We start from the raw sequence: 13,135 nt of genomic DNA on the forward strand, positions 1-13,135 counted from the left end.
TCTGCAACCACTTCTGAGCTTAGACAGCCGCAGAATATCCGCAAATGCCTGCACCCCCCCCCCCCCCCCCCCCGGTTGTGTTCTGGGAAACACACAGTACCCAGAACACAACGGGGACCAGTGCAGAGGTGCAGCGCGACTTGCGCATACGCAGTAGGGAACCAGGAAGTGAAGCCGCAGCGCTTCACCCCCCGATTCCCTGACCGAGGATGGTGGTGGGGACAGCCGAGAGCCGAGCGATTGATCGGCTTCGGCTGCTGACATCGGTGGACCCTGGGACAGGTAAGTGTCCATTTATTAAAAGTCAGCAGCTGCAGTATTTGTAGCTGCTGGCTTTTAATAATTTTTTTTAAGGTGGAGCTCCTCTTAAAGCTCACCCTGTACTTCTAGCCCCCTGCAGATATGAAAGCTCTTATACACGGTGTGTCCTTTATTCGCTTGCCTCTCCCCTTGGCTATTCCCAGCACACTTTGTATTTTTTTAAATGGTCCACAAGCTCCTCATTCACTCCCTTGTTATCTCTCGCCTTGACTATTGCAACTCCCTTCTCATTGGCCTACCTCTCCACAGGCTCCTCCCCTCTTCAGTCTATCATGAATGCTGCTGCCAGACTTATCCACCTTACCAACCGCTCAGTGTCTGCCAACCCTCTCCTCCAATCCCTACACTGGTTCCCAATCACCCAGCAAATTAAATTCAAAATACTAACCACAACATACAAAGCCATTCACAACTTTGCCCCGAGCTACATCACTAATCTTGTCTCCAAATATCACCCAAACCGTCCTCTACGCTCTTCTGAAGACCTCCTACTCTCAAGCTCTCTCGTCTCCTCCTCCCATGCTCGTCTCCAGGATTTCTCCAGAGCCTCTCCCATCCTCTGGAACTCGCTACCTCAACCTGTACAGCTATCCACTACTCTTCTTCACACAATCCCTGAAAACTCATCTCTTCAGGAAAGCCTACCAAGTCTCCAACTAATCTCCTACCACTTCCAACAGCTCATTCCCCACAGTTACAACCTTTTGTACCACCTGCCCCACCCTATTAGATTGTAAGCTCTTCTGAGCAGGGCCCTCTTAATCCTCTTGATATCTACATTCACCCCTCCACTGTGTCTATGGAGGGAACCAAAGTCATTATCCAGGCTGGACAGCATACCCTTACAGCGCATGGCCGCACACACGCATTATGTGCTTCCTATTGTATCAGGGTGTGCTGTGAACCAGCACTGAGTGTATTTTCCTAGCTTTAAAAGCTGCAGACCGGCATTGCAAGCCATTATGTTAGTCCATCGATAGGCAGATAACTTTCTGAGAATGAAGGGGGGCATCATATACTTCCAGAGTTCCCGAATTGCTGCAATTCTCATCTGAAATCTTCCAGAAATGCAGAAAATCTCTCTGTGAACAAATAAAAGCCTCTAGTTGCCAAAAGCCTTGGATATCCAAGTGATATTAATAACTAAGAGCTTCATATTTTAGGGTAGTTTATGGGAAGCCTCAGTCCAAAATCCCCATGGATACATAAACAATTGCCCATTCACCAAATCTTACCTCTTCCTCTAAATTTCATATATACAGTATAGCCCCTGATGCACCGCTTGACATCCATCCACAAGCAAGCCATGTCATTTTAGGTGTTTTCTATTTTCTACTGACTCAACATAGATATAGACAGACAAAATCTAAACCAGAAGACAATCTACAAAACCCTCACATCTCTATTAAAAGGGATGTTGAAGAATGACATAATCTGAGCTGTGAATGAAGACTGAGTCTATACAGGATACAACAGGCCTGTTCCCAAGAATGGAAGTGTCACCCCCATCAAATCATCACACGCAATGAATTCTGTATAGGGGAGATCAGCATCTTTCCCGCCACAAACAATCATGGCTTTTATATAGAAGTTATTTGGGAAGCAAAGCAAGGAAATATGAGAGCCATGGGGCAGGAGCAACAATTTCAGCATCACTGTCACATAATGGCCAATAGAGGGCAGCATTGTCCCATCAGCTCTATAGATGGACTAGCAGCATGCATTATATGCTACAGAGTCGCATTCTGTAATCACAGCAATACATTAAGCATGGGAAGATTGTACATTTTGCTGCTTGTGACAGTGTATAGGTTCATAACCTGTCTCAGATATGACCTGAAACTGTGACACTGTTACTCATTTGTAGCCGGAAAGGTAAAGCAGGCCATAGACAAGTCGAAAACCGAACAAAAATTCACGGCCATTCGCTTTTTGCATCATTAGTGTGCCAGCTGCAATGCATTGTGATTTTCATGTCACATTTGAAAGTGCCTGATCCAACATGCTGGATTTTGTTTCGAAAAACAAACAAAATTATCACACAATCATATATATGCGCCATTTGGTTTTCCAAATGGTGCATATATATGATTGTGTCATAATTTTGCAGAACATAATTTCAGCAGAACATTTGGTTATTTAATAAAAATACTTCTGATAACCAGAAATACAAAACACATTCAGGATAAAAAAAATAAATTTGATCCACATTGTTATAAAGTAGGGCACGTGCATAACAATTCAAAACTAAAGACCTGTGTGTAGTCACTCCTCTTCCTCATTATGACAGCCGAGAAAACGAACAACAAACAAACTCAAGCTCTGCTTCCAGGAACCAACGTTGATGCAGAGATGGCAGTGGCCCAATATACAGCACATATGACAAACTGCTCTTGTAAACCTGGCCATACATTATTAAGTTTTTTTTAATTTTTGATCAGCCACAAGCAGGGCCCCCCATCCCTTCTGTATTGAACTGTATTGTAATTGTACTGTCCCCTCTCTACATTGTAAAGTGCTGCACAAACTGTTGGTGCTATATGAATCCTGTATAATAATAATAATAATCATAATTATATAAAGCTGGTTTCAGAGGTGGCACATGTGTGGGCTTGCTTCAGAACCAGGCTCTGTGCACCCATTCACTGACAGCATCACTAACCAACAGCTCCCACTGTTCTCGGCCAAGCCTGCAGGAGACAGGAGAGGGGAGAGAAGTCCTGCAGATGATCACAGTGCTGGATCGATGTGCTGCATACAGAGGGCATAGTTCAGAGTGCGCTGCATACAGAGAGTAGAGTTCAGAGTGCGCTGCATACAGAGAGTAGAGTTCAGGAGTGCGCTGCATACAGGAGGGCAGAGTTCAGGAGTGCGCTGCATACAGGAGGGCAGAGTTCAGGAGTGCGCCGCATACAGGAGGGCAGAGTTCAGGAGTGCGCCGCATACAGGAGGGCAGAGTTCAGGAGTGCGCCGCATACAGGAGGGCAGAGTTCAGGAGTGCGCCGCATACAGGAGGGCAGAGTTCAGGAGTGCGCCGCATACAGGAGGGCAGAGTTCAGGAGTGCGCCGCATACAGGAGGGCAGAGTTCAGGAGTGCGCCGCATACAGGAGGGCAGAGTTCAGGAGTGCGCCGCATACAGGAGGGCAGAGTTCAGGAGTGCGCCGCATACAGGAGGGCAGAGTTCAGGAGTGCGCCGCATACAGGAGGGCAGAGTTCAGGAGTGCGCCGTATACAGGAGGGCAGAGTTCAGGAGTGCGCCGTATACAGGAGGGCAGAGTTCAGGAGTGCGCCGTATACAGGAGGGCAGAGTTCAGGAGTGCGCCGCATACAGAGGGCAGAGTTCGGGAGCGCGCCGCATACAGAGGGCAGAGTTCGGGAGCGCGCCACATACAGAGGGCAAAGTTCAGGAGTGCGCCACATACAGAGGGCAGAGTTCAGGAGTGCGCCACATACAGAGGGCAGAGTTCAGGAGTGCGCCGCGTACAGAGGGCAAAGTTCGGGAGTGCGCTGCATACAGAGGGCGGAGTTCAGGAGTGCTCCCCATACAGAGGGCATAGCACAGTGCACCTGCCCCCAGCTCCCAAGCAGAAACTCCCAGGGCCGACAATGAGAGAAGAGATTTAGCAGTAGCGGATGCTGTGCTGCTGCCAAAATAGGACTGATTACTACATGTGCGAAGTATGTGACAAGGCACAGTGGGCCGCTCTTCCTCGTGGGCCCTTGCACCCATGATGATGCACCACAGATTCCATGTTTCTGCTGAGTAAGTTACTATTACTTCATTCCTGTTCTACGTATAGTGATCTTTAGGGCCTGTTCTCACTAGCAACCATTTTATAACACAGCCACTGATATGCGTTGTGAAGTAAATAGTGCTGATGCACAGATTATCCTTCCCTTTTTTTTTTTGTATAACTTTATTGAAATGTTGAACTAAAATTTCAGTCATCCATATGCCCTGCAGCATGTTGTAAAAAAAAGTGGTGCATGTTGTACTCTTTTCAGCCCACACCGCCACAAAATGTTGGTGTGAATTAAATGCTTGGGACACAAGGCAAATTTCCTTCTCAAGGCTGGCCAGTGCAGCACAATGCATTTTGGTGTGAATGGGCTATGTTCTGGATGGATTGTTATTAGATCTTGTGTTCCTGCCTCTGTATCATCACCATCTGTTATTAGCTTTTCCAGATATATACGTGCTGGATGAAGCTGTATATAGTGAAAATCTAGGTAATCGGACACCTCAGATATTTATATACAAATTTGGCCTTTAATTCTTTTTTTGTTGCATATTAAATCCTTCTATTCCATTAGGAAGTAATTAGACAATGCAGGCCTTCTATTTGTCCTCCTGTCTCTGCATTTGATTTCCCAATTGAAAAAAAAAAAAAAAATACAACATGCTGCAGGTTTGAGGCTCAATGAGAAGGTGGAAATTTGTCTCAGTCGATGGATTGCTTAATATAAAGATTAAAAACTGACTAATGAAAAGAAAACACCTTTTTTCCTGCTTTATATGGTCAAATGCCGATCCCCGATTGTGAGGTATATTGCAAGAATAATAGCTTTTATCCAGATTGTGTTCAGTAGACACACAACAAATCTGCACAATGTGTTGTTTCTAATTGTTTTGCTTTTCTATTCGATCCTCAGTTGCAATGTGTTTGTTAATGAATAAGTAATGGAGGGAAAGAGATAATTATACCTTTAACCTCCCTGGCGGTATGATTATTTCAGATTTTTGATGCTGAATGAATTGTTTTGCATGGAAATTTGGTGTTTTATATTGTAGGCCTGTAATTCTTAGGAATAACTCACTTATATCAGTCCAAACAAGAGTCTAGTAGACATCCCGGGTATGATAAAGTTTGAAACACAAAATCATAAATTATAATATAATAAATAACTATAAATAATTATAACATATAATAATATAATAATAATAAAAATGACTCAATAATGTAATCAAAAACACTGAAATTTGCTCAGTTGCAGAATTGTCGCTGTCATTACTTTCAGTGTTTGATGACGGATTTCTCCATGAATCACTATCACTCAATTCTCAAAGTGATTCTAATTTTTTAACTGTGTTTTCTAGCTGGTCTAAAATCTACTTCTGATGTAAAGGGACGGTTGTGGTTGCTATGGACAATCTCCAGTTTCCAGGCAGAAAAAAACAGTATTTATAATATAAAACTGCATGCAGGGCACTGGACAAACCACTAGGGACAAAAGGGATGTGAAATTATTTGATACAGTAATGTAATCTGTAAGATTACAGTGTACTGTATGTATTGTGTGTGTTTCACTTTTTGAATTTGGCGCCGTTTTCCGTCCCCGTGCGTCGCACCGCTCGAAGGGAACAGAGCTTGGCTCTGTGATGAATCGAGCGGAGGACGGCTGTACCTGGATCCTGCGATGCGATCCCGAGTGTGGCCCAGGGTTACCGCTTTTGGTACTGAAAATCCACCCCGAGCAACACTCAGGAATAACGCCAGGGAGGTTAATTACCGTATTTATCGGCGTATAACACGCACATTCATGTTAAGAGGCAAGTTTCCGGTAAAAAACTTAAATTTTAAATAAGGAACTTTGAAGCAAAATAAGGGTCAGTGCCCATCTGCAGCCTCACCATTGTCATCAATGCAGCCTGATCAATGCCCACCTGCAGCCTCATCAGTTCACATCAATGCAGCCTCACCATTGCCATCAATGCAGCAGCCTCACCATTGCCATCAGTGCAGCCTAATCGATGCCCATCTGCAGCCTAGAGGCGACAGGCAGAGGAGCGGAACGAGCGCCAACAGATTACATACAAAGAGAATCTCCTATGATAGACAGAACAGTGGTCCAATGGCGGCCCAGGAGACGGGACTTCCTACTACAGAGGCCGCCAAGTAAACAGGAGATTCTCACTGTATGTAATCTGACGTCGCTCGTTCCGCCCCCCTCCCTGTCCCCTCGCAGGCAACTAAAACTGAAGTGTTGGCGTATAACACACACATGCTATTTGCACCCGATTTTCATGGTGAAAAAGTGAGTGTTATACGCCAATAAATACAGTATGTGGAAAGCCATGTCAACGATCATAGTGGTGGCGAGCATGGAGGAGTGTCTTGTTTTTTCACTATATTACTATCTAAGAGCATGGGTGTTCAACCTGTGGCCCCTCCAGCTGTTGCAAAGTCCCATCATGCCTCTGCCTTTGGGAATCATGCTTTTATCTGTCAGCTTTGCAATGCCTCATGGGACTTGTAGTTCGGCAACAGCTGGAGGGCCACAGGTTAAGCACCCTTGATCTAGAGGAAAGAGAAGCAGCTGGCTGGTTACTAGGATGGAAATACAAAACTTGTACACTAAGTACTAGCTGTATTCTCCATACATAAGGCCCAACATGGCTTTCTGTGGTCAGTTTGTAGAGAAGTCACTGATAGGACATATAAGACGAAGACTGACACCAAGCACAACAGGCCTGGTGTGTAAGTACAAGAACGGTCATAATCAAATCATCCCAATTCTCACTAACCTCTGTGACTATAGGCACTGTGAAAAAATCATTTTCAAAGCTCACCACAGAAGCACTAAAATAACAGCTCCTTTAACTTGGTAGTCTGCCAGTCCACTAATATAAATGCACAGCACGTGCTCTAGACTGTTAAAAACTGACTGAACCTGGACTTCAGAGCCTCTGTTGCAGAGCCTTACAGGTTCAGATGCGTGTCACCGAACCCACGCTGTCTGTGTTTGGGGGCACACACCCACACAGACAGCAAATTGGGAGCAGCAGCTCTGTCCTTGCAGCTGCTGCGTCCCAATCGACATGAATCGGATTGCATGCATGCGGATGCACAGAATACAGAGAAGCAGGGATCTATGCCCTTACTGTACAGGTGACCCCGAGCTGCCGGCTCTCACAGGTACAAATCGTCTTCACGTCTCTAGAGATGTGTCTGATGATGCCTTGTGGATCAGGGTAGTCTGATGGGGCCTTGTCTTCACCTCCATCATGGTTGCTGTGACTGTTGCCCTCAGACAGATCTAAGTGATGCATTGCCATGGAAACCACAGAAAACACATCACTCTGCAAGCTTTGATGTACTCCAAATCTGTACATAAAGCAGCGACCAAATCACAAAGCACTTCAAGGTAACAGCAAGAACACAACCTTAAGGGGAGGGGATCTATGAAGAGGGCGAGACGTGCCACATCCATAAACAATGAAATCCACCATTTAATCGAATCTCAGTAACAGACATGTGAACTCCTATCGCACAGAGATGTCTATTTTTTGTTGTTGCAGATATTTATTTACAAACCCCAACAACAAGACATCACACAACTGACACAACCACAGCATGTCAGATAATTACTTGTTTACAAATTACAATAAAAAATAAACACTGACTTTTAAAAGCTAATTCCACCTTTTGCATTAAAACTTATAATTGTTTGGGCATTGGAGCCTGAAAAGCATTGCAACCACGATCAGTGGATTGCCAGTACAATGCTCTGGCTCAAGCAGACTATTCCTCCAGCCCAAGTCTGTCCTTCAGGTACCATGCTGGAGCAAGTTATCAATGGACAGTGAGTGCAGTGGATATCAGCACACTTTGCTCCATTGCGACCTACAAGTTCCTCCGCCATGGTAGTAGTTCCATTTACAGATTTCTGTGATTGAATGATGTACCTGTGTGCACAGAACCAAATTAAAAGATAAACAGGGCACTCCAAGGAGAAGAATCCTTAGAGTCAGTAGGGGGAAGAGGAGGGGGGGGACTGTGACCATGGTTCATGTTCTACACTAGATATGGATGTAACATGATCAGAAAAGTGGACTTAGCCTTTAAAAATCAGAAATGTCACCTCTCAACACAAATATAAAGTATCTGAAAAGATATAATACAACCAGAGCACTCTCATTGTAAATTTATTTTGGTTAAATGCTATTTATGCACACTGCACTGCTAAATGTGAGGAAGTATCTGCGTGGTGTCAGAGACTGTATGTTATGCAATGTAGCCCATAGATCATGGACGAAGCAATAGGGGTCACAGGGGTCACAATGGTGACCCCCCTGTCACACCTGGAGTGTAGGGGCGGCGGGTGCAGCAATTACTAGATCCAATCAACTAGTAAATGTGGTCCCCGCCACCCTTTCTGTTCATGTTCCTCTTGCTGCACGGGCCCCCCTACGTGCTCCCCTGGTTGCCCCACCCCAATCCCCAGCACTTCCGACCCCCCTCCTCTCCTTTCCTGCCGACTGCAACATGTGATGTGTCAAGATGGAGAGCAGTGGAAAGGGCCGGTGAATGTGTCATTTTACCAATGGTAAATATCATCCAATCATGTGCAAGCAAAAATGCATTTTTCTATTTTCGTTTTCATTGCATGTGATTGGGTATTCTTTGCAAAGTGAAGCGTTACCTTATTTACGAAGCTCTGGAGCAACTACACTTGCAGTTCAGTATATTTATCTTTAGTAAATTAACCTCCGTGTTCACTCATAACTGAAGAATAGTAAAGTATGTTTAGTATGCTTCAGTTTGTGAATGAACAGAAAGCCACTCAGCACTCCTTATTCATTCACATGTCCAGTGCAGCTGAGGCTAAAGAGAAAGGGACTGGGGAATCCCTGATGTCTCTCTCAAACGTGAGACATCAGGGGTGATATTTCACCAAAGCCCCCCAACAGAGCTCCTAAAAATATTGTAAAAAATAATAATAAAAAAAAAAAAAAAAAAAACACCAACACTGTCTAGTGCCCTACTGACCCAGTCCACACACCGTCCACTGCCATACTGACACTGTCCACACACCGTCCACTGCCCTACTGACACTGTCCACACACAGTCCACTGCCCTACTGACACTGTCCACACACCGTCTACTGCCCTACTGACACTGTCCACACACCGTCTACTGCCCTACTGACACTGTCCACACACCGTCTACTGCCCTACTGACACTGTCCACACACCGTCTACTGCCCTACTGACACTGTCCACACACCGTCTACTGCCCTACTGACACTGTCCACACACCGTCTACTGCCCTACTGACACTGTCCACACACCGTCTACTGCCCTACTGACACTGTCCACACACCGTCCACACACAGTCCACTGCCATGCTGACACTGTCCACACACCGTCTACTGCCCTACTGACACTGTCCACACACAGTCCACTGCCATGCTGACACTGTCCACACACCGTCTACTGCCCTACGGACACTGTCCACACACAGTCCACTGCCATGCTGACACTGTCCACACACCTTCTACTGCTCTACTGACACTGCCCACAAACCATCTACTGCCTTACTGACACTGTCCACAAACCGTCTACTGCCCTACTGACACTGTCCACAAACCGTCTACTGCCCTACTGACACTGTCCACAAACCGTCTACTGCCCTACTGACACTGTCCACAAACCGTCTACTGCCCTACTGACACTGTCCACAAACTGTCTACTGCCTTACTGACACTGTTCACACACCATGTACTGCCCTACTGACACTGTCCACACACAGTCTACTGTCCACACACCGTCTACTGCCCTACTGACACTGTACATTTTTACAGCGACATGTGTTTTATTATGTTTCTCTAAGTTTTCCTTAGTATTTAGTTAGGCCTTGCTAGTTATTTCTTAAAAAAAAAAAAAAGTGCTGAACCCCGGTGAACTTTGATCTCTTTCATGTTGTTCAGGTAGATCTCCACCTCTTAAAGGTTGCCTACCCCTGCTTTACACTGTGTCGTCGGGGAAAAGTGCCTGCCACGTCACCCTGAGCAGGTAATTCAGTAATCTCTGAGGGCCTGGGCCGGCTGGGCAGAGGCCATCTCAGGTCTATCCCAAGCCCTCTGAGTTTCCGGTTTTACCTACACAGGGTGATGGGGCAAGCGTGCAGTTGAGGCAGCAGGTGGTAATGTGGGGGCCTCACGGCAATGTTTGCATCAGGGCCCACAAGTTTCAATAGAGGACTTTTTTTTTTGGTTCAACCAGCTGGTTGAATGAAGATAAAAAAAAAGACTCTATTCCCCATCCACGCATTTGAGATGGATGGGGAAATCCTCCCTCCTGAGCCTCTGATGGCGGGAGCACTTCCCCACCCATACACTGAGAATCAGCCGTTTGTTTATGCGGCTAGAGCCTGTCCGTATAAGTCTATTTATTTATGTGTGCAGGCAGCCCATATAAAAGTCTATGGGGATGCAGTGGCTGTACAGACACAGCCGCACGCCGTAATTTGACAGGCGTGTGGGTGAGTGGCCCTGAATGCACACTGTCATATTCATTCATTATTTCAATTCTGACTTCTGGTTGAGCATGCTATAAAGTCAGTAAGCTGCAATGCAAATGTTTGTATCTGCAAATTATTTATTTTCAAAGCCTTACATTACATTCTACAAAGACTGTCAATCATTCAGCAATTCCTAATTGAAAGTACTGTATAATATATGAGGTACAATTATACATCTGACTATGGCTGTGAGACAAATGAGTAGGAACAATTTAAGACTACAGCAGACAACATTACACCATTGTTCTCATGAAGGTTAAAGAACAAGTTCTTTATAACCCAGAGACAAGACTTGAGGAATCTAAATGACACATAAATACACTCGAGGCGGTGCATGAACATCTACATCCACTTTGACTTGCAAGGCCTCAACTCTGATAACTTCAGATTACAGATCTGTTCCTCTGTTCTGTTCCTCAAGAAAGATTTACGCAGTGGATCCATAGGGTTGTTTAATTGGCCCTACTGACCCTAGTCAGCCTTCTGGATCACACAGAAATTAAAGCAGAACTATAAGCAAAACTTTTTTTTTTTCATTTTGGATAGAGTAAGGGAGTGTTATAAACCTCTGTCAGATCTTTTTTTTTGTCATGTGTCCCATTGCGGAAATTTCCTTTCACTTCCTGTCCCACAGCCAAACAGGAAGTGAAAGGAAATCCTTACAAATTAGGGAAATTTCTTGGGGACCCCCAGGTCACCAGAACTAATGTCCCCATTGGAAGATTTCCTCTCTATTACTTTTCTGGGGACAACCCAAAGTTTGGGGTTTTCTTTTACTTTCACCTTCAATGATAATGGTAAACAGGACAAATAGAGAGGGGGAATCTCCTTAATGGGGGCACAGACAGCAATAAAAACTTTACCAATCCCTCTTCACTCTATCCATAACAACAAAAAAGATTTGCCTTTAGTTATAATTTAAGTACGTTGTATAATAACTTCATGTGTGGGCAGATTTTCTTCTCACGTATCTGAGTGTTGTATTCTGTGAATATCAGGGGTGTTTGGAGGAATGGGAGGGGGGTTATCGTATTTACAGATAAGTGAAACATTGCCCTTTCTTGGCAATGGAACGTCCCCCGTGTATTACTGACAATAAGTTGCACAATGGCCAGTAATCCACAAAGAATTCTGGGTAAAAACTGGATGGCTACGTGGCTCTAAGCTATACATTCCTGTGACTGGTCATCTGGGACATTTTTATACATTGCATCAGATAATCTCTCATGTGTTCTGTAGTCATTCACAGGAAATTTGTGGGTTTTGTTCAGCTCAGCTGTGCAGTTCTGTCTGCAATCTACATCTTCCTAGGCCAGAAATATTAAAACAGAATTGCTGCAAACCGACATTCCTCACTTGAGGAGTATAGAGGCAAAGAATCATTCCAGGCCGTGTCTATGTCACAGTCTAAGATTATATTCTGCATTATGGTATTTAAGCCAGTCAGTGTTGAGAAATTCGGTATATATATGACCCAACACGCACAGTGCCGTGGCTTCCTCCTCAATACCTGTACTGCACCCACTGACACCATAACAAGGACAGAATGGGGAAAGAACACGAGGAAGTCGGAGGCCAAATTACAGACTCTTCCTTCAGGCTGAAAATAAATTGTTCTGTGAAATATTTTGATTGCTATAATAGAGATCTGATGGCTGGAAGTGATTGTCTCTCACCGACCCCACATCTGACATGAAAACACAGTGGGGGTCAGGAAATAAAACCAACCACGAATGTTGAATCTGCACCTTCTGATGACTCCCAAACTACGAAAATGTGAATCATCATCTCCAACATGATCCACAAGGCTGCAGTTATACAACCTGATAGTTTGTATTTTCCCATTATCACCACCTAATATGTTCCCAATATAATTTATCAGCTCTAAATTGATCTCATATATCCATTTGCAGATAAACAAGATTAAATTATTATACCTAAAAAACACACGCGCACGCCTTTCCTCCAGCAGTCTCATAATCTCTTCACAATGCCCATAAATCTTCACATAAAAGATTATAAACTGAACATGTGTAAAATGTTGTTTTATCAGGCTGCAAAGTAGGAATCTCCCTGAACCACCCCAATAAAGTACTGAGAGCGAGAAAACCTTAATTACAGTAACAAAACATATAAACAATATTACTGCTAGGCAAGGCGCCAATTCACAATATATGTGCAGATTGAACAGGACAATTCAAACTTTTCCTAGGACCTTACACAATAAGGCCTCATGCAGCTTAAATACCAGCCTCAGCTTGTAATCGCAACTCTATGTGGTCATGCACACATAGACGTTTACGGGCGTATTAGAAGAGGAAAGTTCAGGGTTTAATAGGAAAAAAAAAAAAAGAAAAAAAAACAAGAGCCTTTGGGCTGAAAAAATGCTGAACGTGCCTGAACGCATGTAAGCACGCCTAAACTGTAAGTGTATTTAGCACTTGAGTGTTCGTTCATTTCAATGGCCAGAATAAATCAATATTTTATATTTTGGCCAATGGAATCAAAG

The 13,135-nt window shown here is 44.4% G+C and overlaps 1 protein-coding gene across 10 annotated transcripts in view; it reads right to left on the reverse strand.

The window, feature by feature from the left end:
* Positions 1–13,135, reverse strand: part of ARHGAP32 (Rho GTPase activating protein 32) — a 352,740-nt gene that overhangs the window by 123,959 nt on the left and 215,646 nt on the right. The gene's annotated exons all lie outside the window — the stretch shown is intronic.

The sequence above is a fragment of the Aquarana catesbeiana genome, linkage group LG10, assembly GCF_042186555.1.
Source record: "Aquarana catesbeiana isolate 2022-GZ linkage group LG10, ASM4218655v1, whole genome shotgun sequence".
Classification (NCBI taxonomy): domain Eukaryota; kingdom Metazoa; phylum Chordata; class Amphibia; order Anura; family Ranidae; genus Aquarana; species Aquarana catesbeiana.